General features: G+C 50.2%; 1 protein-coding gene across 13 annotated transcripts in view; it reads right to left on the bottom strand.

Annotated features, from left to right (window-relative positions):
• Window positions 1-25,381, bottom strand: part of rerea (arginine-glutamic acid dipeptide (RE) repeats a) — a 338,328-nt gene that overhangs the window by 182,232 nt on the left and 130,715 nt on the right. The gene's annotated exons all lie outside the window — the stretch shown is intronic.

Genomic DNA, 25,381 nt, shown 5'->3' with positions numbered 1-25,381 from the left:
TAGCTGTGTGAGAGGGGGCGGGACTCGGTGTGAGAGGGGGCGGGACTCGGTGTGAGAGGGGGCGGGACTCGGTGTGAGAGGGGGCGGGACTCGGTGTGAGAGGGGGCGGGACTCGGTGTGAGAGGGGGCGGGACTCGGTGTGAGAGGGGGCGGGACTCGGTGTGAGAGGGGGCGGGACTCGGTGTGAGAGGGGGCGGGACTCGGTGTGAGAGGGGGCGGGACTCGGTGTGAGAGGGGGCGGGACTCGGTGTGAGAGGGGGCGGGACTCGGTGTGAGAGGGGGCGGGACTCGGTGTGAGAGGGGGCAGGACTCGGTGTGAGAGGGGGCAGGACTCGGTACTCAAGTAGCAAACAGAGTAAACTATAAAAACGGACATTATACTCGCCGGAGTTGCGTTTCGAATTTAAACAAACCAAACATTTAAAATACTGTTATAGAAGGTACATTTAAAACACAAACAGCAAAGTCTATCAATAGAGGTGTATATTAAAATACAGTACAGAAACACACAGCGAGGCGTAGCTTAACGTGACCACACCTCCAAGTAGAATACAGTCTTAGGGTAGTCCCGTTACTCCCATGTAATTAGGGTAGTCCTGTTACTCCCATGTAATTAGGGTAGTCCTGTTACTCCCATGTAATTAGGGTAGTCCTGTTACTCCCATGTAATTAGGGTAGTCCTGTTACTCCCATGTAATTAGGGTAGTCCTGTTACTCCCATGTAATTAGGGTAGTCCCGTTACTCCCATGTAATTAGGGTAGTCCCGTTACTCCCATGTAATTAGGGTAGTCCCGTTACTCCCATGTAATTAGGGTAGTCCCGTTACTCCCATGTAATTAGGGTAGTCCTGTTACTCCCATGTAATTAGGGTAGTCCTGTTACTCCCATGTAATTAGGGTAGTCCCGTTACTCCCATGTAATTAGGGTAGTCCTGTTACTCCCATGTAATTAGGGTAGTCCTGTTACTCCCATGTAATTAGGGTAGTCCTGTTACTCCCATGTAATTAGGGTAGTCTCGTTACTCCCATGTAATTAGGGTAGTCCCGTTACTCCCATGTAATTAGGGTAGTCCCGTTACTCCCATGTAATTAGGGTAGTCATGTTACTCCCATGTAATTAGGGTAGTCCCGTCACTCCCATGTAATTAGGGTAGTCCTGTTACTCCCATGTAATTAGGGTAGTCCTGTTACTCCCATGTAATTAGGGTAGTCCCGTTACTCCCATGTAATTAGGGTAGTCCCGTTACTCCCATGTAATTAGGGTAGTCCCGTTACTCCCATGTAATTAGGGTAGTCATGTTACTCCCATGTAATTAGGGTAGTCCTGTTACTCCCATGTAATTAGGGTAGTCCTGTTACTCCCATGTAATTAGGGTAGTCCTGTTACTCCCATGTAATTAGGGTAGTCCCGTTACTCCCATGTAATTAGGGTAGTCCCGTTACTCCCATGTAATTAGGGTAGTCCTGTTACTCCCATGTAATTAGGGTAGTCCTGTTACTCCCATGTAATTAGGGTAGTCCCGTTACTCCCATGTAATTAGGGTAGTCCTGCTACTCCCATGTAATTAGGGTAGTCCTGTTACTCCCATGTAATTAGGGTAGTCCTGTTACTCCCATGTAATTAGGGTAGTCTCGTTACTCCCATGTAATTAGGGTAGTCCCGTTACTCCCATGTAATTAGGGTAGTCCTGTTACTCCCATGTAATTAGGGTAGTCCCGTTACTCCCATGTAATTAGGGTAGTCTCGTCACTCCCATGTAATTAGGGTAGTCCCGTTACTCCCATGTAATTAGGGTAGTCCTGTTACTCCCATGTAATTAGGGTAGTCCCGTTACTCCCATGTAATTAGGGTAGTCCCGTTACTCCCATGTAATTAGGGTAGTCCCGTTACTCCCATGTAATTAGGATAGTCCTGTTACTCCCATGTAATTAGGGTAGTCCCGTTACTCCCATGTAATTAGGGTAGTCCCGTCACTCCCATGTAATTAGGGTAGTCCCGTTACTCCCATGTAATTAGGGTAGTCCTGTTACTCCCATGTAATTAGGGTAGTCTTGTTACTCCCATGTAATTAGGGTAGTCCTGTTACTCCCATGTAATTAGGGTAGTCCCGTTACTCCCATGTAATTAGGGTAGTCCTGTTACTCCCATGTAATTAGGGTAGTCCTGTTACTCCCATGTAATTAGGGTAGTCCTGTTACTCCCATGTAATTAGGGTAGTCTCGTTACTCCCATGTAATTAGGGTAGTCCCGTTACTCCCATGTAATTAGGGTAGTCCCGTTACTCCCATGTAATTAGGGTAGTCCCGTTACTCCCATGTAATTAGGGTAGTCCTGTTACTCCCATGTAATTAGGGTAGTCCTGTTACTCCCATGTAATTAGGGTAGTCCTGTTACTCCCATGTAATTAGTGTAACTTTGGTGTGATCCTAGGGTAGTCATGTTACTCCCATGTAATTAGACTAACTTTGGTGTGATCCTAGGGTAGTCCTGTTACTCCCATGTAATTAGTGTAACTTTGGTGTGATCCTAGGGTAGTCCTGTTACTCCCATGTAATTAGACTAACTTTGGTGTGATCCTAGGGTAGTCCTGTTACTCCCATGTAATTAGACTAACTCTGGTGTGATCCTAGGGTAGTCCTGTTACTCCCATGTAATTAGTTTAACTCTGGTGTGATCCTAGGGTAGTCCTGTTACTCCCATGTAATTAGACTAACTCTGGTGTGATCCTAGGGTAGTCCTGTTACTCCCATGTAATTAGACTAACTTTGGTGTGATCCTAGGGTAGTCCTGTTACTCCCATGTAATTAGACTAACTCTGGTGTGATCCTAGGGTAGTCCTGTTACTCCCATGTAATTAGGGTAGTCCTGTTACTCCCATGTAATTAGACTAACTCTGGTGTGATCCTAGGGTAGTCCTGTTACTCCCATGTAATTAGACTAACTCTGGTGTGATCCTAGGGTAGTCCTGTTACTCCCATGTAATTAGACTAACTTTGGTGTGATCCTAGGGTAGTCCTGTTACTCCCATGTAATTAGTGTAACTTTGGTGTGATCCTAGGGTAGTCCTGTTACTCCCATGTAATTAGACTAACTCTGGTGTGATCCTAGGGTAGTCCTGTTACTCCCATGTAATTAGACTAACTCTGGTGTGATCCTAGGGTAGTCCTGTTACTCCCATGTAATTAGACTAACTCTGGTGTGATCCTAGGGTAGTCCTGTTACTCCCATGTAATTAGACTAACTTTGGTGTGATCCTAGGGTAGTCCTGTTACTCCCATGTAATTAGACCAACTTTGGTGTGATCCTAGGGTAGTCCTGTTACTCCCATGTAATTAGACTAACTCTGGTGTGATCCTAGGGTAGTCCTGTTACTCCCATGTAATTAGACTAACTTTGGTGTGATCCTAGGGTAGTCCTGTTACTCCCATGTAATTAGACCAACTTTGGTGTGATCCTAGGGTAGTCCTGTTACTCCCATGTAATTAGACTAACTTTGGTGTGATCCTAGGGTAGTCCTGTTACTCCCATGTAATTAGTGTAACTTTGGTGTGATCCTAGGGCAGTCCTGTTACTCCCATGTAATTAGTGTAACTTTGGTGTGATCCTAGGGTAGTCCTGTTACTCCCATGTAATTAGTGTAACTTTGGTGTGATCCTAGGGTAGTCCTGTTACTCCCATGTAATTAGTGTAACTTTGGTGTGATCCTAGGGTAGTCCTGTTACTCCCATGTAATTAGACTAACTCTGGTGTGATCCTAGGGTAGTCCTGTTACTCCCCATGTAATTAGACTAACTCTGGTGTGATCCTAGGGTAGTCCTGTTACTCCCCATGTAATTAGACTAACTCTGGTGTGATCCTGGGGTAGTCCTGTTACTCCCCATGTAATTAGACTAACTCTGGTGTGATCCTAGGGTAGTCCTGTTACTCCCCATGTAATTAGACTAACTCTGGTGTGATCCTAGGGTAGTTCTGTTACTCCCATGTAATTAGGGTAGTCCTGTTACTCCCCATGTAATTAGACTAACTCTGGTGTGATCCTAGGGTAGTCCTGTTACTCCCCATGTAATTAGACTAACTCTGGTGTGATCCTAGGGTAGTCCTGTTACTCCCATGTAATTAGACTAACTCTGGTGTGATCCTAGGGTAGTCCTGTTACTCCCATGTAATTAGACTAACTCTGGTGTGATCCTAGGGTAGTCCTGTTACTCCCATGTAATTAGGGTAGTCCTGTTACTCCCCATGTAATTAGACTAACTCTGGTGTGATCCTAGGGTAGTCCTGTTACTCCCATGTAATTAGACTAACTCTGGTGTGATCCTAGGGTAGTCCTGTTACTCCCATGTAATTAGACTAACTCTGGTGTGATCCTAGGGTAGTCCTGTTACTCCCATGTAATTAGACTAACTCTGGTGTGATCCTAGGGTAGTCCTGTTACTCCCATGTAATTAGACTAACTCTGGTGTGATCCTAGGGTAGTCCTGTTACTCCCATGTAATTAGGGTAGTCCTGTTACTCCCATGTAATTAGACTAACTCTGGTGTGATCCTAGGGTAGTCCTGTTACTCCCATGTAATTAGACTAACTCTGGTGTGATCCTAGGGTAGTCCTGTTACTCCCATGTAATTAGACTAACTCTGGTGTGATCCTAGGGTAGTCCTGTTACTCCCATGTAATTAGACTAACTCTGGTGTGATCCTAAGCAAACTACTGACACGTTTTTGTTGTGGTCTCAATACATGTTTTCAACAGCCTCCACTGACGTTATTAAGGGGAAATTGGGAAGGGGGGGGGGGGGGGGGGGGGGGTTGGGGAAGATACCTAGTCAGTTGTACAACAATGCATTCAACTGAAATGTGTCTTCTGCATTTAACACGCTTGGAATGAAAATAATGACATAATTAGTGGGTCTTGTGGTTGTGGAAGGCTTATAATTAGTCTAGGTATAATTTCTGAAATCAGTAGTGCTGAACTCGTTAGATTATTGCTGACCATTTGAAATGATGGGTCTTTAACCTTTAAATTGTACAAAGCTTAGAGAAAAAAAATTGTACAAAGCACAGAGAGGGAGTGAGATACACAATCAGAGGTCTGATGTATTCATCTACTTTTCACTATTGATTGTAAAAGCAGACATGTAATGATCCACAACCAATCAGTGTGTAGAGTCTGATCTGGCCTCGCTGCCCTTTACCCAACACTGAACATTCTGTCATGAGTCACTGAGCAGTCACGACATGCTAAGTGCCGGCCAGCCAGCCAGCCAGCGAGAGAGAGAGAGAGCGCAAGACATGGGGGAGGGCCTCCTTGCCCTCTCTGAACCTTCCTTTATATTCTACAAAAGCCTCTGACAGACCGTTAGCATTAGCAATTCAGAGTCAATGACAACGGCACACTTAGCATTAGCATTGAGGAAGCACAGACGTAGGTAGGAGGAGACATGTCAGGGTGCCAAATGCCCCCCTTATTCCATACACAGTCAGGGTCCACGGGGCTCTGGTCTGAAGTAGTGCACTGTGAAGGGAAAAGGGAGCCATTTGGGACACAGGAGTGGTCTCTTTCAGGTAGGAGGCACTTGCAGACGTGTTCATAAGGCCAAAAGAAAATGAACTGAAACACTTATAACCCTTTACTGTTTAGAAAAAGGTTTTGCTACAGCATTCCCTATTAAACATGACCCAGGCAGGCAAACAAGACACTTCTAGAAGCTTCTATATTTTCTTCCTGTCAGTTGCCGTGGGCATCGTTAATTATTTGTTTGTGCGGGTTGTTGTTATTGATCTGGTCGGTGGATGTTGTTGTTATTGATCTGGTCGGTGGATGTTGTTGTTATTGATCTGGTCGGTGGATGTTGTTGTTATTGATCTGGTCGGTGGATGTTGTTGTTATTGATCTGGTCGGGCTTGTTGTTGTTATTGATCTGGTCGGTGGATGTTGTTGTTATTGATCTGGTCGGGGTTGTTGTTGTTATTGATCTGGTCGGTGGATGTTGTTGTTATTGATCTGGTCGGTGGATGTTGTTGTTATTGATCTGGTCGGTGGATGTTGTTGTTATTGATCTGGTCGGTGGATGTTGTTGTTATTGATCTGGTCGGTGGATGTTGTTGTTATTGATCTGGTCGGTGGATGTTGTTGTTATTGATCTGGTCGGTGGATGTTGTTGTTATTGATCTGGTCGGGGTTGTTGTTGTTATTGATCTGGTCGGTGGATGTTGTTGTTATTGATCTGGTCGTGGATGTTGTTGTTATTGATCTGGTCGGTGGATGTTGTTGTTATTGATCTGGTCGGTGGATGTTGTTGTTATTGATCTGGTCGGTGGATGTTGTTGTTATTGATCTGGTCGGTGGATGTTGTTGTTATTGATCTGGTCGGTGGATGTTGTTGTTATTGATCTGGTTGGGGGTTGTTGTTGTTATTGATCTGGTCGGTGGATGTTGTTGTTATTGATCTGGTCGGGGGTTGTTGTTGTTATTGATCTGGTCGGTGGATGTTGTTGTTATTGATCTGGTCGGTGGATGTTGTTGTTATTGATCTGGTCGGTGGATGTTGTTGTTATTGATCTGGTCGGGGGTTGTTGTTGTTATTGATCAGGTCGGGGTTGTTGTTGTTATTGATCAGGTCGGGGTTGTTGTTGTTATTGATCTGGTCGGTGGATGTTGTTGTTATTGATCTGGTCGGTGGATGTTGTTGTTATTGATCAGGTCGGGGGTTGTTGTTGTTATTGATCTGGTCGGGGTTGTGGTTGTTATTGATCTGGTCGGTGGATGTTGTTGTTATTGATCTGGTCGGGGTTGTTGTTGTTATTGATCAGGTCGGGGTTGTTGTTGTTATTGATCAGGTCGGGGTTGTTGTTGTTATTGATCAGGTCGGGGTTGTTGTTGTTATTGATCAGGTCGGTGGATGTTGTTGTTATTGATCTGGTCGGGGTTGTTGTTGTTATTGATCTGGTCGGTGGATGTTGTTGTTATTGATCTGGTCGGGGTTGTTGTTGTTATTGATCTGGTCGGGGGTTGTTGTTGTTATTGATCTGGTCGTTGTTGTTATTGATCAGGTCGGTGTTGTTGTTGTTATTGATCTGGTCGGTAGATGTTGTTGTTATTGATCTGGTCGGGGGTTGTTGTTATTGATCTGGTCGGGGTTGTTGTTGTTATTGATCAGGTCGGGGTTGTTGTTGTTATTGATCTGGTCGGTGGATGTTGTTGTTATTGATCTGGTCGGGGATGTTGTTGTTATTGATCTGGTCGGTGGATGTTGTTGTTATTGATCTGGTCGGTGGATGTTGTTGTTATTGATCTGGTCGGTAGATGTTGTTGTTATTGATCAGGTCGGGGTTGTTGTTGTTATTGATCAGGTCGGGGTTGTTGTTGTTATTGATCAGGTCGGGGTTGTTGTTGTTATTGATCTGGTCGGTAGATGTTGTTGTTATTGATCTGGTCGGGGTTGTTGTTGTTATTGATCTGGTCGGTGGATGTTGTTGTTATTGATCTGGTCGGTAGATGTTGTTGTTATTGATCTGGTCGGGGTTGTTGTTGTTATTGATCTGGTCGGTAGATGTTGTTGTTATTGATCTGGTCGGGGTTGTTGTTGTTATTGATCTGGTCGGTGGATGTTGTTGTTATTGATCTGGTCGGTGGATGTTGTTGTTATTGATCTGGTCGGTGGATGTTGTTGTTATTGATCTGGTCGGTGGATGTTGTTGTTATTGATCTGGTCGGTGGATGTTGTTGTTATTGATCTGGTCGGGGGTTGTTGTTGTTATTGATCAGGTCGGGGTTGTTGTTGTTATTGATCAGGTCGGGGTTGTTGTTGTTATTGATCTGGTCGGGGTTGTTGTTGTTATTGATCTGGTCGGTGGATGTTGTTGTTATTGATCAGGTCGGGGGTTGTTGTTGTTATTGATCTGGTCGGTGGATGTTGTTGTTATTGATCTGGTCGGTGGATGTTGTTGTTATTGATCTGGTCGGGGTTGTTATTGATCTGGTTGTTGTTGTTGTTATTGATCTGGGCGTTGTTGTTATTGATCTGGTCGGGGTTGTTATTGATCTGGTCGTGTTGTTGTTATTGATCTGGTCGTGTCAACTACAGCTGTTATTGGTCGTGTTATCTACGGGGCTGCAGGGAGGTGGAATAAAGATATCAAATAGCTGAGGAGAGCGATGCAGGACATGTTTGCAGGCTCTGATAGACAGACAAAGCCCAGGGTACGATCTGAGCTCTCCTTAGACCGACAAAGCCCAGGGTACTAAGGAGAGCTCTGATAGTACCCTGGGCTTGGTCTGTCTAAGGAGAGCTCTGATAGTACCCTGGGCTTGGTCTGTCTAAGGAGAGCTCTGATAGTACCCTGGGCCTTGTCTGTAAGGAGAGCTCTGATAGTACCCTCGGCCTGGTCTGTAAGGAGAGCTCTGATAGTACCCTGGGCCTTGTCTGTAAGGAGAGCTCTGATAGTATCCTGGGCCTTGTCTGTAAGGAGAGCTCTGATAGTACCCTGGGCCTTGTCTGTCTAAGGAAAGCTCTGATAGTACCCTGGGCATTGTCTGTCTAAGGAGAGCTCTGATCATACCCTGGGCCTTGTCTGTCTAAGGAGAGCTCTGATAGTACCCTGGGCTTTGTCTGTCTAAGGAGAGCTCTGATAGTACCCTGGGCTTTGTCTGTCTAAGGAGAGCTCTGATAGTACCCTGGGCTTTGTCTGTCCAAGGAGAGCTCTGATAGACAGACCAAGCCCAGGGTACTACCCTGGGCTTTGTCTGTCTAAGGAGAGCTCTGATAGTACCCTGGGCTTTGTCTGTCTAAGGAGAGCTCTGATAGTACCCTGGGCTTTGTCTGTCTAAGGAGAGCTCTGATAGTACCCTGGGCTTTGTCTGTCTAAGGAGAGCTCTGATAGTACTCTGGGCTTTGTCTGTCAGAGTGGCAAACACACACACAGTAACCTGGGGGGGGACAGATCTTCTGCAGTCTCAATGAGCTATTCTAGAGGAGGGGGGCGTGTGTGTGCGTAGGAGTTGTCACAGATACCCCTCTTTCTTTCCAGCCTTACCCATTTAAAAAAAAAAATGACTCTCCTTCTCCCTCTGTTTTCCAACCTGGCTCCAGTTGAAGTCATTTACAAGATAACATGAATGAACATTTCCATCAGTGCTTTACTGTGACCCGAGGGGCTGACAGAGGCAGACTGCATGTGTAAAGAGAGGGAGAGGAGAGGGATGAAGGAGAGAGAGATGGAGGGAGAGGGATGGAGGGAGAGAGGGGGAGAGAGGGATGGAGGGAGAGAGGGATGGATGGAGGGAGAGAGGGATGGAGGGAGAGAGGGATGGAGGGAGAGAGGGATGGAGGGAGAGAGGGGGAGGGGGATGGAGAGGGAGAGAGGGATGGAGAGGGAGAGAGGGATGGAGAGGGAGAGAGGGAGAGAGGGATGGAGAGGGATGGAAGGAGAGAGGGATGGAGGGAGAGATGGAGGGAGAGAGGGATGGAGGGAGAGGGGGAGGGGGATTAGGGAGAGAGGGGAAGGGGGATTAGGGAGAGAGGGGAAGGGGGATGAGGGAGAGAGGGGAAGGGGGATGAGGGAGAGAGGGGAAGGGGGATTAGGGAGAGAGGGGAAGGGGGATGAGGGAGAGAGGGGAAGGGGGATGAGGGAGAGAGGGGAAGGGGGATTAGGGAGAGAGGGGAAGGGGGGATTAGGGAGAGAGGGGAAGGGGGATGAGGGAGAGGGGAAGGGGGATGAGGGAGAGAGGGAAGGGGGATTAGGGAGAGAGGGAAGGGGGATTAGGGAGAGAGGGGAAGGGGGATGAGGGAGAGAGGGGAAGGGGGATGAGGGAGAGAGGGGAAGGGGGATGAGGGAGAGAGGGGAAGGGGATTAGGGAGAGAGGGGAAGGGGGATTAGGGAGGAGGAGGGAAGGGGGATGAGGGAGAGGGGGAAGGGGGTGAGGGAGAGAGGGGTGGAGGGAGAGAGGGGGAGGGGGGTGGAGGGAGAGAGGGGGAGGGGGTGGAGGGAGAGGAGGGGGAGGGGGTGGGAGGGAGAGAGGGGAGAGGGGTGGAGGGAGAGAGGGGGAGGGGGGGTGGAGGGAGAGTGGGGGAGGGGGTGGAGGGAGAGAGGGGAGGGGGGTGGAGGGAGAGAGGGGGAGGGGTGGAGGGAGAGAGGGGAGGGAGGGGGGTGGAGGAGAGGGGGGGGAGGGGGTGGAGGGAGAGTGGGGGAGGGGGGGTGGAGGGAGAGTGGGGGAGGGAGGTGGAGGGAGAGTGGGGGAGGAGGTGGAGGGAGAGAGGGGGAGGGGGGTGGAGGGAGAGAGGGGGAGGGGGTGGAGGGAGAGAGGGGGGAGGGGGGAGGGAGAGGGGGTGGAGGGGAGAGAGGGGGGAGGGGGTGGAGGGAGAGAGGGGGAGGGGGTGGAGGGAGAGAGGGGTGGAGGGAGAGAGGGGGAGGGGGGTGGAGGGAGAGAGGGGGAGGGGGGGAGGGAGGTGGAGGGAGGGAGGGGGAGGGGGGTGGAGGGAGAGAGGGGGAGGGGGGTGGAGGGAGAGAGGGGAAGGGGGATGAGGGGAGAGAGGGAAGGGGGATGAGGGAGAGAGGGGGAAGGGGGATTAGGGAGGGAGAGAGGGGGAGGGGAGGGAGGGAGAGAGGGGGAGGGGGGTGGAGGGAGAGAGGGGAGGGGGGTGGAGGGAGAGAGGGGGAGGAGGGGAGAGGGGGGTGGAGGGAGAGAGGGGGGTGGAGGGAGAGAGGGGGAGGGGGGTGGAGGGAGAGAGGGGGAGGAGGGAGAGAGGGGGAGGAGGGAGAGAGGGAGAGGGGGGTGGAGGGAGAGAGGGGGAGGAGGGAGAGAGGGGGAGGAGGGGGGGGGGGGGAGGGGGAGGGGGGTGGAGGGAGAGAGGGGGAGGAGGGAGAGAGGGGGGAGGAGGGAGAGAGAGGGGGAGGAGGGAGAGAGGGGGAGGAGGGAGAGGGGGGAGGGGGGTGGAGGGAGAGAGGGGGAGGAGGGAGAGAGGGGGAGGAGGGGGAGGGGGGTGGAGGGAGAGAGGGGAGAGGGGGGTGGAGGGAGAGAGGGGGAGGAGGGAGAGAGGGAGAGAGGGGAGGAGGGAGAGAGGGGGAGGAGGGAGAGAACAATAGAGTCCAATCTGAAAGAGATGAGATGACGTGTTTGATGTCTAATCAGGGACTTAAGGTTTTAGTGTCCTATAAACTTTCCAGCAAGCTGCGCCACGTTCATTTAGCCTGGATGGATGTAGTTGCACCTCCCCCTTTTGCCCTCAGAACAGCCTCAATTCGTCGGGGCACGGACTCTACAAGGTGTCGGGAAGGGATGTTGGACCATGTCAACTCCAATGCCTCCCACAGTTGGGTACATTTTTCTAGATGTCCTCTGGGTGGTGGACCGTTCTTGATCCACACGGGAAACTGTTGAGCGTGAGAAAACCCAGCAGCGTTGCAGTTCTTGACACAAACCGGTGCACCTGGCACCTACTACCATACCCCGTTCAAAGGCACTTAAATATTTTGTCTTGCCTATTCACCTGCTGAATGGCACTCATACACAATCCATGTCTCAAGGCTTAAAAATCCTTCTTTAAAACTGTCTCCTCTCTTTCATCTACACTGATTGAAGAGGATTTAACAAGTGACCTCATTAAGGAATCATAGCTTCCACCTGGTCAGTGTACGTCATGGACAGAGCAGGTGTTCCTAATGTTTTGTCCACTCAGTGTGTGTGGGTTAATAGTATCTTGAGGTGGTGGGCCATGTGCTCCTTCAGGCTTCAGCAGTCATGTTACAGTCAGGCCATTTTGTTCTCTAGAGAGTCTCTCTATCAACCAGGGAAGTGGAGGAGGAGCAGGCCTCGGGGGTGGTGTGTGTGTGTGTGTGTGTGTGTGTGTGTGTGTGTGTGTAGGGACTTAAAGACTGAAGTGTGTGTTGAGACATAGCCACAGGCCCTTTGTAGACTAGGCTATTGCTTTTCCCCAGCCAGCAGCCACGAGTTCTACCACACACACACACACACACACACACACACACACACACACACACACACACACACACACGAGGGGAGAGAAAACGTTCAAATCCCCAATCGAACCAACCCTACCTAGAGAGAGAAAGAAAATCCCATTGAATTGAAAGAGACGGCCAAAAAGATAGAGACAGAGCAAGCTCCAGCTCAGTCCTGCTACAGCAGAAAGATACGATTGTAACCGTGTCTCAGAAACCGTGTCTCAGATCTGGGTTCTATCCTCGGTCTAATTTAACGTGATCCGGAGGCAGCCATTGGTCCTGTAATGCATTGTCAGTTAACTGACCTGAATATTCATGAGGGGGAGAGGGGTGTGTGTGTGTGTGGGGGGGGGGGGGGGGGGGGGTTACTCCTCAAGCCTCCCATCCTCCTCTCTCTTAGCTGTTTCTCATTGTTCAGTACAGAGAGACATTTTCAGTCCAACGGCTGTGAGGCATGTCTAATTTAAAACACACCTAGACCACTAAAACCACCAACTACAGCCCCCAGCTCTCTCTTTCTCTCTCTCTCTCTCTCTCTCTCTCAATTCAATTCAAAGGACTTTTCGGCATTGGGGGAAACACATGAAATAGATTTTTTTATTTTTTTAAAACTAAAGTGAAATAAACAAATCAGAAATGAACAGTAAATATTACAATACATATGACAATATAATAATAAAGATGTATATTCTGTAAACATAGAGACACACAGAAAGTGTTTTGTATATATAAACTCTAGGTCATTTATGGGGTAAATTTGGTGATAATAAATGACTGGAGGCTACGACTCTATTTGACGGGTTATTGGCCGTTAGTCAGCACCTGCACACAAAACACGTTCTGTTCTTTATTATGCACAGTGTTGCAGCATCGTGCAAATAGTTAAAGTACACAAAGGGAAAATGAAGAAACATAAATATGGGTTGTATTTACAACGGTGTGTGTTCTTCACTGGTTGCCCTTTTCTCGTGGCAACAGGTCACAAATCGTGCTGCTGTGATGTCACACTGTGGAATTTCACCCACTAGATATGGGAGTATATCGAAATTAGGTTTGTTTGTTTTCAAATTCTTTGTGGATCTGTGTAATCTGAGGGAAATATGTCTCTCTAATATGGTCATACATTGGGCAGGAGGTTAGGAAGTGCAGCTCAGTTTCCACCTCATTTTGTGGGCAGTGGGCTCCTAACCGGTCTTCACTTGAGAGCCAGGTCTGCCTAGGGCATCCCCTTTCTCAATAGCAAGGCTATGCTCACTGAGTCTGTACACAATCAAACCTTTCCTTAAGTTTGGGTCAGTCACAGTGGTCAGGTATTCTGTGTCAGGCCATGAATTTCCAGGCGGCACCGACAAGGGGCTGTAATGGACAAGGGGCTGTAATGGACAAGGGGCTGTAATGGACAAGGGGCTGTAATGGACAAGGGGCTGTAATGTTCGCAAGACAAAATCCATGCCTTGTGGACAGTCATCGATCTTTCTCTCCTATCTGAACCAACAGTCACTACTGACCTTTCTCTCCTATCTGAACCAACAGTCACTACTGACCTTTCTCTCCTATCTGAACCAACAGTCACTACTGACCTTTCTCTCCTATCTGAACCAACAGTCACTACTGACCTTTCTCTCCTATCTGAACCAACAGTCACTACTGACCTTTCTCTCCTATCTGAACCAACAGTCACTGCTGACCTTTCTCTCCTATCTGAACTAACAGTGCCTCAAGCACGTCGACAGAATCAAGCCGTTAGAGATGAATAATGATCCTACATTATATTAGTCAAGCGTGACTGGCATTTAGCCAATATGTAATAACAAAATCTAATTTAAGTTTGGCTCCATTTTCAGGCATCTGCCTCATTGTCAGCGTCTATCTGAACGTGACAGGCTGTAGCCAATACACACAGGCCATCCCCCTACACTTCCACATGTTCATTATTTATCTACACGTGTTTCTCTTTACAGAACCAGCTACTGTTTTTCGCCTTCCAGTTTGCTCTGTTTTGTCAAGTCATTTTATTTTTCTCATGATTTGATTGGTTGGGTCTAATTGTGCTGCTGTCCTGGGGCTCTGTGGGGTCTGTTTGTGTTTGTGAACAGAGCCCCAGGACCAGCTTGCTTAGGGGACTCTTCTCCAGGTTCATCTCTCTGTAGGTGATGGCTTTGTTGTGGAATGTTTGGGAATCGCTTCCTTTTAGTTTGGTTGTGGAATGTAACGTCTCTTTTCTGGATTTTGATAATTAGCGGTTATCGTCCTAATTCTGCTCCATTTGTATATTTTTGCAGAACTCTGTATGCAGAGTCTCAATTTGGTGTCCCATTTTGTGAATTCTTGGTTGCTGAGCGGACCCCAGCCTTCACAACCATAAAGAGCAATGGGTTCTCTAACTGATTCAAATATTTTTAGCCAGAATCTAATTGTAATTTTTATGTTCCTTTTGATGACATAGAAGGTCCTTCTTGCCTCGTCTCTCAGATCGTTCACAGTTTTATATCGACCTTCATACCAAATTGAGTCAAAATATTTTTTTGAAATCAGCAAAGCATGAGAAGACATTGCTTATGTTTTGTTTGTGAATAAGGGTGAATGTGGTCTGTCGTACGGTAACCATTATCACATTATCACATTAGCTCAGGACATTGTTTTCACTGTGGAAGTGTAGGAGTCTGCTGTTAATGATAATGCAGAATTTACAGAGGTTGCTCTCTCTCTCTCTCTTTTGCTGCAGCATGAAGGAGGTGTGTGGTAATGTTAGCCTATTGGTTTTATGAGCCAGCATGGATAGAATGTAGAGGTAACACCCACCCCCACAGAACACTACACACACCCCCACCCCCACAGAACACTACACCCACCCCCACCGAACACTACACACACCCCCACCCCCACAGAACACTACACCCACCCCCACCGAACACTACACACACCCCCAGCCCCACAGAACACTACACCCACAGAACACTACACCCACACCCCACAGAACACTACACCCACACCCCACAGAACGCTACACCCACACCCCACAGAACGCTACACCCACACCGAACGCTACACCCACACCGAACGCTACACCCACAGAACACTACACCCACAGAACACTACACCCACACCCCACAGAACACTACACCCACACCGAACGCTACACCCACACCGAACGCTACACCCACAGAACACTACACCCACAGAACACTACACCCACACCCCACAGAACACTACACCCACACCGAACGCTACACCCACACCGAACGCTACACCCACAGTGCACTATATAGTGCACTACTTTAGACCAGAGCCCTATATAGTGCACTACTTTAGACCAGAACCCTATTCCCTATATAGTGCACTACTTTAGACATACTCCTAGACCATGAGGCAGAACCACCCAACGCACCTGCATCGTTAAAGAGAGCAGGACGCTACACACCAACAGAGCAGGGCAGGCCCCTCAGACCAACAGAGCAGGGCAGGCCCCTCAGACCAACAGAGCAGGGCAGGCCCCTCAGACCAACAGAGCAGGGCAGGCCCCTCAGACCAACAGAGCAGGGCAGGCCCCTCAGACCAACAGAGCAGGGCAGGCCCCTCAGACCAACAGAGCAGGGCAGGCCCCTCAGACCAACAGAGCAGGGCAGGCCCCTCAGACCAACAGAGCAGGACAGGCCCCTCAGACCAACAGAGCAGGGCAGGCCCCTCAGACCAACAGAGCAGGGCAGGCCCCTCAGACCAACAGAGCAGGACAGGCCCCTCAGACCAACAGGGCAGGACAGGCCCCTCAGACCAACAGAGCAACACACCAACAGGGCAGGACAGGCCCCTCAGACCAACAGGGCAGGACAGGCCCCTCAGACCAACAGGGCAACACACCAACAGGGCAGGACAGGCCCCTCAGACCAACAGAGCAGGGCAGGCCCCTCAGACCAACAGAGCAGGGCAGGCCCCTCAGACCAACAGAGCAGGGCAGGCCCCTCAGACCAACAGAGCAGGGCAGGCCCCTCAGACCAACAGGGCAGGGCAGGCCCCTCAGACCAACAGGGCAGGGCAGGCCCCTCAGACCAACAGAGCAGGGCAGGCCCCTCAGACCAACAGAGCAGGGCAGGCCCCTCAGACCAACAGAGCAGGGCAGGCCCCTCAGACCAACAGAGCAGGGCAGGCCCCTCAGACCAACAGAGCAGGGCAGGCCCCTCAGACCAACAGAGCAGGGCAGGCCCCTCAGACCAACAGAGCAGGGCAGGCCCCTCAGACCAACAGAGCAGGGCAGGCCCCTCAGACCAACAGAGCAGGGCAGGCCCCTCAGACCAACAGAGCAGGGCAGGCCTCTCAGACCAACAGGGCAGGGCAGGCCCCTCAGACCAACAGAGCAGGGCAGGCCCCTCAGACCAACAGGGCAGGGCAGGCCCCTCAGACCAACAGGGCAGGGCAGGCCCCACACACCAACAGACCAACAGAGCAACACACCAACACACCAACAGAGCAGGGCAGGCCCCTCAGACCAACAGAGCAGGGCAGGCCCCTCAGACCAACAGAGCAGGGCAGGCCCCTCAGACCAACAGAGCAACACACCAACAGAGCAGGACAGGCCCCTCAGACCAACAGAGCAGGGCAGGCCCCACACACCAACAGACCAACAGAGCAACACACCAACACACCAACAGAGCAGGGCAGGCCCCTCAGACCAACAGAGCAGGGCAGGCCCCTCAGACCAACAGAGCAACACACCAACAGAGCAGGACAGGCCCCTCAGACCAACAGAGCAGGGCAGGCCCCTCAGACCAACAGAGCAGGGCAGGCCCCTCAGACCAACAGAGCAGGGCAGGCCCCTCAGACCAACAGAGCAGGGCAGGCCCCTCAGACCAACAGAGCAGGGCAGGCCCCTCAGACCAACAGAGCAGGGCAGGCCCCACACACCAACAGACCAACAGAGCAACACACCAACAGAGCAGGGCAGGCCCCTCAGACCAACAGAGCAGGGCAGGCCCCTCAGACCAACAGAGCAGGGCAGGTCCCTCAGACCAACAGAGCAGGGCAGGCCCCTCAGACCAACAGAGCAGGGCAGGCCCCTCAGACCAACAGAGCAGGGCAGGCCCCTCAGACCAACAGAGCAGGGCAGGCCCCTCAGACCAACACACCAACAGACCAGTGCAGCCCCCTCAGACCAACACACCAACAGACCAGTACAGGCCCCTCAGACCAACACACCAAACAGACCAACAGAGCAGGGAGCTGGCAGGCCCCTCAGATTACTTATCCTCAAATTAAAGACTTGGTGGAATGCAATAATGGAGCCACAGGGATGCTGGGGGGGGTGGGGGGGGGGGGGGCAGGCTAGGCACTAGCTGACACACCAGAACCCTTCTCAGAGATCCCACTTCTCTCAGAGAAGGAGAGTTGATCTATGTCATAATGAACAGGATTACAGAGACCGGAGGGACCTGGTCCCAGATCAGAAATTACAGCAGCTGACGAGGGAAGCAACAGAACAGAGGATCTTTGAAGAGTCCAGTCTTCGTCTGATCTGCAGTCTGGTGGTAGGTGGTTAGATGTCACGACAAGGCCCCTCTTCCAGGCTCAACACCGGCTCTGTGTGAACCAGGTCTTTAAAAATAGATCTAGGCTCATCTGGATAAAACCACGTGCAACACATTTCTGATACGTCTCTCTCTCTGTAGAGATGTGGAGTCACTTCAGCAACACATTTCTGATACGTCTCTCTCTCTCTCTCTCTGTAGAGATGTGGAGTCACTTCAACAACACATTTCTGATACGTCTCTCTCTCTCTCTCTGTAGAGATGTGGAGTCACTTCAGCAACACATTTCTGATACGTCTCTCTCTCTCTCTCTGTAGAGATGTGGAGTCACTTCAACAACACATTTCTGATACGTCTCTCTCTCTCTCTCTGTAGAGATGTGGAGTCACTTCAACAACACATTTCTGATACGTCTCTCTCTCTGTAGAGATGTGGAGTCACTTCAACAACACATTTCTGATACGTCTCTCTCTCTCTCTCTGTAGAGATGTGGAGTCACTTCAACAACACATTTCTGATACGTCTCTCTCTCTGTAGAGATGTGGAGTCACTTCAGCAACACATTTCTGATACGTCTCTCTCTCTCTCTCTGTAGAGATGTGGAGTCACTTCAACAACACGTCTGATACGTCTCTCTCTCTCTCTGTAGAGATGTGGAGTCACTTCAGCAACACATTTCTGATACGTCTCTCTCTCTGTAGAGATGTGGAGTCACTTCAACAACACGTTTCTGATACGTCTCTCTCTCTCTCTGTAGAGATGTGGAGTCACTTCAACAACACATTTCTGATACGTCTCTCTCTCTGTAGAGATGTGGAGTCACTTCAGCAACACATTTCTGATACGTCTCTCTCTCTGTAGAGATGTGGAGTCACTTCAACAACACATTTCTGATACGTCTCTCTCTCTTTCTGTAGAGATGTGGAGTCACTTCAACAACACATTTCTGATACGTCTCTCTCTCTCTCTGTAGAGATGTGGAGTCACTTCAACAACACATTTCTGATACGTCTCTCTCTCTCTCTGTAGAGATGTGGAGTCACTTCAACAACACATTTCTGATACGTCTCTCTCTCTGTAGAGATGTGGAGTCACTTCAACAACACATTTCTGATACGTCTCTCTCTCTCTCTCTGTAGAGATGTGGAGTCACTTCAACAACACATTTCTGATACGTCTCTCTCTCTCTCTCTGTAGAGATGTGGAGTCACTTCAACAACACATTTCTGATACGTCTCTCTCTCTGTAGAGATGTGGAGTCACTTCAACAACACATTTCTGATACGTCTCTCTCTCTCTCTGTAGAGATGTGGAGTCACTTCAGCAACACATTTCTGATACGTCTCTCTCTCTCTCTGTAGAGATGTGGAGTCACTTCAGCAACACGTTTCAGTTCGGCACTTGGTTTAAAAGGTTGGGCACAGCCACATCTAAAGGGAGCCTATCGGGTTGAACGGGCCAGAAATAGATTCCTTAGTGTATGAACACAACAGTAGACAAAGATGGTGAGATGGTGACGTCACACCTTCTGGGGGTCCACGGCCATCAATCATTTATTACTGGCCCAATGCCCTTTCGGTTACTGGCCCAATGCCCTAACCACTCGGCTACCTGCCACCCTGATATCTTCGGCGGTGGGAGTTGAAACCTCCAACCCCACCCCTCCCCCTCGAGTCGACGGCTGCACCGATGCATCAATCTAAATAACATAGTTCGAGATATCTTTTGGGCTGCGTCTCAATCCACCACATCTGCTTTGGAAGACGGCCGACCTACAGCTCTGGTTTGTCAGCCCCCCCCAGCTCTGGTTTGTCAGCCCCCCCCCCCAGCTCTGGTTTGTCAGCCCCCCACCCAGCTCTGGTTTGTCAGCCCCCCCCAGCTCTGGTTTGTCAGCCCCCCCCCCCCAGCTCTGGTTTGTCAGCCCCCCCAACCCCCAGCTCTGGTTTGTCAGCCCCCCCCAGCTCTGGTTTGTCAGCCCCCCCCCCCCCCCAGCTCTGGTTTGTCAGCCCCCCCCCCCCCCAAGCTCTGGTTTGTCAGCCCCCCCCCCCCCCAAGCTCTGGTTTGTCAGCCCCCCCCCCCCCCCCCAAGCTCTGGTTTGTCAGCCCCCCCCCCCCCCCCAAGCTCTGGTTTGTCAGCCCCCCCTGGTCAGGGGACTGGTCGGGGGACTGGTCGGGGGACTGGTCTGGGGACTGGTCGGGGGACTGGTCGGGGGACTGGTCTGAGAGTAACCGCTACCGGCTTAAAAACATATCAGTATGGAGGTTGTTTTGTACCCAGTAAAATGGGGTTAAATGTGGGGAAATATATTATTAATTTTTAAATCCTGATACTTTAAAACCGTGTTCCTCCTGACTTAGTTTGTGACCGTGTTCCTCCTGACTTAGTTTGTGACCGTGTTCCTCCTGACTTAGTTTGTGACCGTGTTCCTCCTGACTTAGTTTGTGACCCGTGTTCCTCCTGACTTGGTTTGTGACCGTGTTCCTCCTGACTTAGTTTGTGACCGTGTTCCTCCTGACTTAGTTTGTGACCGTGTTCCTCCTGACTTAGTTTGTGACCGTGTTCCTCCTGACTTAGTTTGTGACCGTGTTCCTCCTGACTTAGTTTGTGACCGTGTTCCTCCTGATTTAGTTTGTGACCGTGTTCCTCCTGACTTAGTTTGTGACCGTGTTCCTCCTGACTTAGTTTGTGACCGTGTTCCTCCTGACTTAGTTTGTGACCGTCTGTTTTGTCATTTCTGAAATAACAATATTTTATCAAATCATTTATATATATATTTTTATACCTAAAGGGGTCCTAAAAATCCAAATCAAATAGATAATTGATTTATTGTATTTGTTTTACCTTTATTTAACTAGGCAAGTCAGCCTTGGAACGGTGGTTTAACTGCCTTGTTCAGGGGAACAGTGGGTTAACTGCCTTGGTCAGGGGAACGGTGGTTTAACTGCCTTGTTCAGGGGAACAGTGGGTTAACTGCCTTGGTCAGGGGAACAGTGGGGTTAACTGCCTTGGTCAGGGGAACAGTGGGTTAACTGCCTTGGTCAGGGGAACAGTGGGTTAACTGCCTTGGTCAGGGGAACAGTGGTTTAACTGCCTTGTTCAGGGGAACAGTAGGTTAACTGCCTTGGTCAGGGGAACAGTGGGGTTAACTGCCTTGGTCAGGGGAACAGTGGGGTTAACTGCCTTGGTCAGGGGAACAGTGGGGTTTACTGCCTTGGTCAGGGGAACAGTGGGGTTTACTGCCTTGGTCAGGGGAACAGTGGGTTAACTGCCTTGTTCAGATGAACAGTGGGTTAACTGCCTTGTTCAGGGGAACAGTGGGTTAACTGCCTTGGTCAGGGGAACAGTGGGTTAACTGCCTTGGTCAGGGGAACAGTGGGTTAACTGCCTTGTTCAGGGGAACAGTGGGTTAACTGCCTTGTTCAGGGGAACAGTGGGTTAACTGCCTTGGTCAGGGGAACAGTGGGTTAACTGCCTTGTTCAGGGGAACAGTGGGTTAACTGCCTTGTTCAGGGGAACAGTGGGTTAACTGCCTTGGTCAGGGGAACAGTGGGGTTAACTGCCTTGGTCAGGGGAACAGTGGGTTAACTGCCTTGGTCAGGGGAACAGTGGGGTTAACTGCCTTGGTCAGGGGAACAGTGGGGTTAACTGCCTTGCTCAGGGGAACAGTGGGTTAACTGCCTTGGTCAGTGGGTTAACTGCCTTGGTCAGGGGAACAGTGGGTTAACTGCCTTGTTCAGGGGCAGAACGACAGATTTTTACCCTGTCAGCTCTGGGGATTCGATCTTGCAACCTTTCGGTTACTAGTCCAACGCTCTAACCACTAGGCTACCTGCCTCTAACCACTAGGCTACCTGCCGCCCGTGACCAGCTTAAAACAATTCCACATGTCAACTTTCACACAAATCATCTGTACCTCTTTAAACCTGAAGCAGACTCAATGCTTCCACAGCGCTTCACAATGAACACTCTCTCCCTGCCTTCCTCGGACAATTAACAGCCTCGTTTGGTCACCAGAGGGAGGCTGCCATGTTGGAGACAAGAGGGGGAGCAAGGAGGGGAAGAGAGGAGAGGGGGAGGAAGAGAGGAGAGGAAGAGAAGAGAGAGGGAGGACGAGAGGGGGACAAAGAGAGGAAGAGAGGGGGACAAAGAGAGGAAGAGAGGGGGACAAAGAGGAAAAGAGGGGGACAAAGAGAGGAAGAGAGGGGACAAAGAGAGGAAGAGGAGGACAAAGAGAGGAAGAGAGGGGGACAAAGAGAGGAAGAGAGGGGGACAAAGAGAGGAAGAGAGGGGGACAAAGAGGAGAGGGGGACAAAGAGAGGAGATGGGGACAAAGAGAGGAGAGGGGAGGGAGGAGAGGGGGACAAAGAGAGGAGAGGGGAGGGAGGAGAGGGGGACAAAGAGAGGAGAGGGGAGGGAGGAGAGGGGGGGAAGGAGAGGAGAGGGGAGGGAAGAGAAGAGGGGGGAGGAGAGGAAGAGAGGAGAGGCAGAGAGGAAGGAGGGGGGGAGGAAAGGAAGAGAGGAGAGGCAGAGAGGAAGGAGGGGGGGGAGGAGAGGAAGGAGAGGGGGAGGCAGAGAGGAAGGAGAGGAATAGAGAGAGAGAGAAGAGCAGGAGGAGGCAGGTGGTTTCCATTAGCTGTCTGAGCTCTCCCTTTGAAACCCCAGCCAGTCAGCAGCATGGTACTGGTATCCTGCAGCCGCAGTGCCAACATCCCTACTGCAGTGGAGAGCTGTTAGCTTAGCCAGCTAAAACCCAGGACAAAGGGGGTGGGTGTGTGTGTGTTTCAGCGTACATACTGTGAGAGTGTGTTTCAAGGTGTCTCCTATTGATCCCCCAGCGCAAGGCAGAGCTGTGTGTGTGTGTGTGTGTGTGCATAATCTCCAGTGTGGATCTATAAGCTGGGGTGTGTCTAGACAATATCCTTTAAAGCAGCCTGGAGGAGAGCTACTCAAACGCCTGATCGATCGCACAGGTCGGCGGCGCTCAGTGTGTGTGTGTGTGGTGTGTGTAAAACTGCCTGTTCACCCCAGCTGCCTGCCATACAAATGGTCTCCTCTCTCCACTCCTCCGTCAGAGCAAAGAAAGCACACACACACACACACACACACATACATCACAGAGCACTATTCAGTCTGAAAACATCACACACGCACATCACAGGGCACTATTCAGTCTGAAAGCAGCACACACACACACACAGTTGTATCACAGAGCACTATTCAGTCTGAAAGCAGCACACACACACACAGTTGTATCGCAGAGCACTACTCAGTCTCAAAGCAGCACACACACACACCGTTGTATCACAGAGCACTACTCAGTCTGAAAGCAGCACACACACACACATCCTGTCATCTCCTTGTCCCTCCTCTCCACCCCTCTATCCAATCAATGCACACCAGGTGTCCCTGCAGAACCACTTGCATCTCCCTGGGATAAAACACTAAGCAGACAGAGGGATCGACTGTGTGTGTGTGTGTGTGTGTGTTCAGAGTTATATGTTTGTCAGGCTCTGTGACAATCGCAACTAAAGAGGCGTTTCATTATTCACAAACCTCTAGTGCACTCACTGTCTTTAATCTCCTCTCCCTCTGTCTTACCTTCTCTCACTGTCTATCTTCCCTCCCTCCCTCACTGTCTATCTTCCCTCCCTCCCTCACTGTCTATCTTCCCTCCCTCCCTCACTGTCTATCTTCCCTCCCTCCCTCCCTCCCTCACTGTCTATCTTCCCTCCCTCCCTCACTGTCTATCTTCCCTCCCTCTCTCACTGTCTACCTTCTCTCCCTCCCTCACTGTCCATCTTCCCTCCCTCCCTCACTGTCCATCTTCCCTCCCTCCCTCACTGTCCATCTTCCCTCCCTCCCTCACTGTCCATCTTCCCTCCCTCCCTCACTGTCCATCTTCCCTCCCTCCCTCACTGTCCATCTTACCTCCCTCCCTCACTGTCAATCTTCCCTCCCTCCCTCACTGTCCATCTTCCCTCCCTCCCTCACTGTCTTTAATCTTCTCTCCCTCTCTCACTGTCTACCTTCTCTCCCTCTCTCACTGTCTACCTTCTCTCCCTCTCTCACTGTCTACCTTCTCTCCCTCTCTCACTGTCTACCTTCTCTCCCTCTCTCACTGTCTACCTTCTCTCCCTCTCTCACTGTCTACCTCTCCCTCTCTCACTGTCCATCTTCTCTCCCTCTCTACCTTCTCTCCCTCTCTCTGTCCATCTTCTCTCCCTCTCTCACTGTCCATCTTCTCTCCCTCTCACTGTCCATCTTCTCTCCCTCTCTCACTGTCCATCTTCTCTCCCTCTCTCACTGTCCATCTTCTCTCCCTCTCTCACTGTCCATCTTCTCTCCCTCTCTCACTGTCCATCTTCTCTCTCACTGTCCATCTACTCTCCCTCTCTCACTGTCCATCTTCTCTCCCTCTCTCACTGTCCATCTTCTCTCCCTCTCTCACTGTCCATCTTCTCTCCCTCTCTCACTGTCCATCTTCTCTCCCTCTCTCACTGTCCATCTTCTCTCCCTCTCTCACTGTCCATCTTCTCTCCCTCTCTCACTGTCCATCTTCTCTCCCTCTCTCACTGTCCATCTTCTCTCCCTCTCTCACTGTCCATCTTCTCTCCCTCTCTCACTGTCCATCTTCTCTCCCTCTCTCACTGTCCATCTTCTCTCCCTCTCTCACTGTCCATCTTCTCTCCCTCCCTCACTGTCTATCTTCTCTCCCTCTCCCCATCGTTCTAGGTCTGTTTAAATCCCTCTCCAGGGGCGGTCAGTTGTCCATATTGTGTGCCACTATAGACCAGGATGAAGAGGTTTAACACCTAGCCAGGTATAATCTAGACCAGGATAAAGAGGTTTAACACCTAGCCAGGTATACTCTAGACCAGGATAAAGAGGTTTAACACCTAGCCAGGTATAATCTAGACCAGGATAAAGAGGTTTAACACCTAGCCAGGTATAATCTAGACCAGGATATAGAGGTTTAACACCTAGCCAGGTATAATCTAGACCAGGATATAGGAGGTTTAACACCTAGCCAGGTATAATCTAGACCAGGATATAGGAGGTTTAACACCTAGCCAGGTATAATCTAGACTAGGATATGGCCTGCTTAGGTCACAAATCACATTTGATCACAGTAAGGCTGCTGCAAATGTCCAGGAAACACACACTTAATTAAACAACACACACACACTGTACACACGGCAAAGTTCAGTTAATTTAAAAAGAGCTCTGTTGAGAAATGGCAGCAACTGAGTAAATGCCTGAGGTGTGTGTGTGTGTCCAGCCCAGCCCTAACTCTAATCCACACAGTTCTGTTCCTACAGAGATACATGGAGGATGAGGTATCAACAGAACATTATGCACCCCTACGTTAATTGTGTGTGTGTGTGTGTGTGTGTGTGTGTGTGTTTATAAAGGACATCAGTCCAGTCAGGTTTCACTAGAATACTAATTGGAGGAGAAACTGTTTCAAAGCAGGAAGCAGAATTATCTTTATGTAACATTATGCAGCTTGTTCAACGTTCACTCACCGTCTAGGAATATATACATATTATCTCTGGCAGCACGAAAGAAAACCTGTGACCGTCTTGTGAACATATTATTGAAGTGACTGTCTGCATGGTTGAACAGGAGACAAAGCAGTAGTGAGCTGAGCTCTGCTCTTTCTCCCCTCTCTCTCATCCTGCTCTCTCATCCAGCTCTCTCTCTCCCCTCTCTCATCCTGCTCTCTCTCTCCCCTCTCTCTCACCCTGCTCTCTCCCCTCTCTCTCACCCTGCTCTCTCCCCTCTCTCTCACCCTGCTCTCTCCCCTCTCTCTCTCACCCTGCTCTCCCCCCTCTCTCTCTCACCCTGCTCTCCCCCCTCTCTCTCACCCTGCTCTCTCACCCTGCTCTCTCACCCTGCTC

The sequence above is a fragment of the Oncorhynchus mykiss genome, chromosome 9, assembly GCF_057628025.1.
Source record: "Oncorhynchus mykiss isolate SJ-2025 chromosome 9, ASM5762802v1, whole genome shotgun sequence".
NCBI classification, from domain to species: domain Eukaryota; kingdom Metazoa; phylum Chordata; class Actinopteri; order Salmoniformes; family Salmonidae; genus Oncorhynchus; species Oncorhynchus mykiss.
Note: the sequence above shows the minus strand (reverse complement) of the source record. Positions and strands in the feature narration are given on the sequence as shown.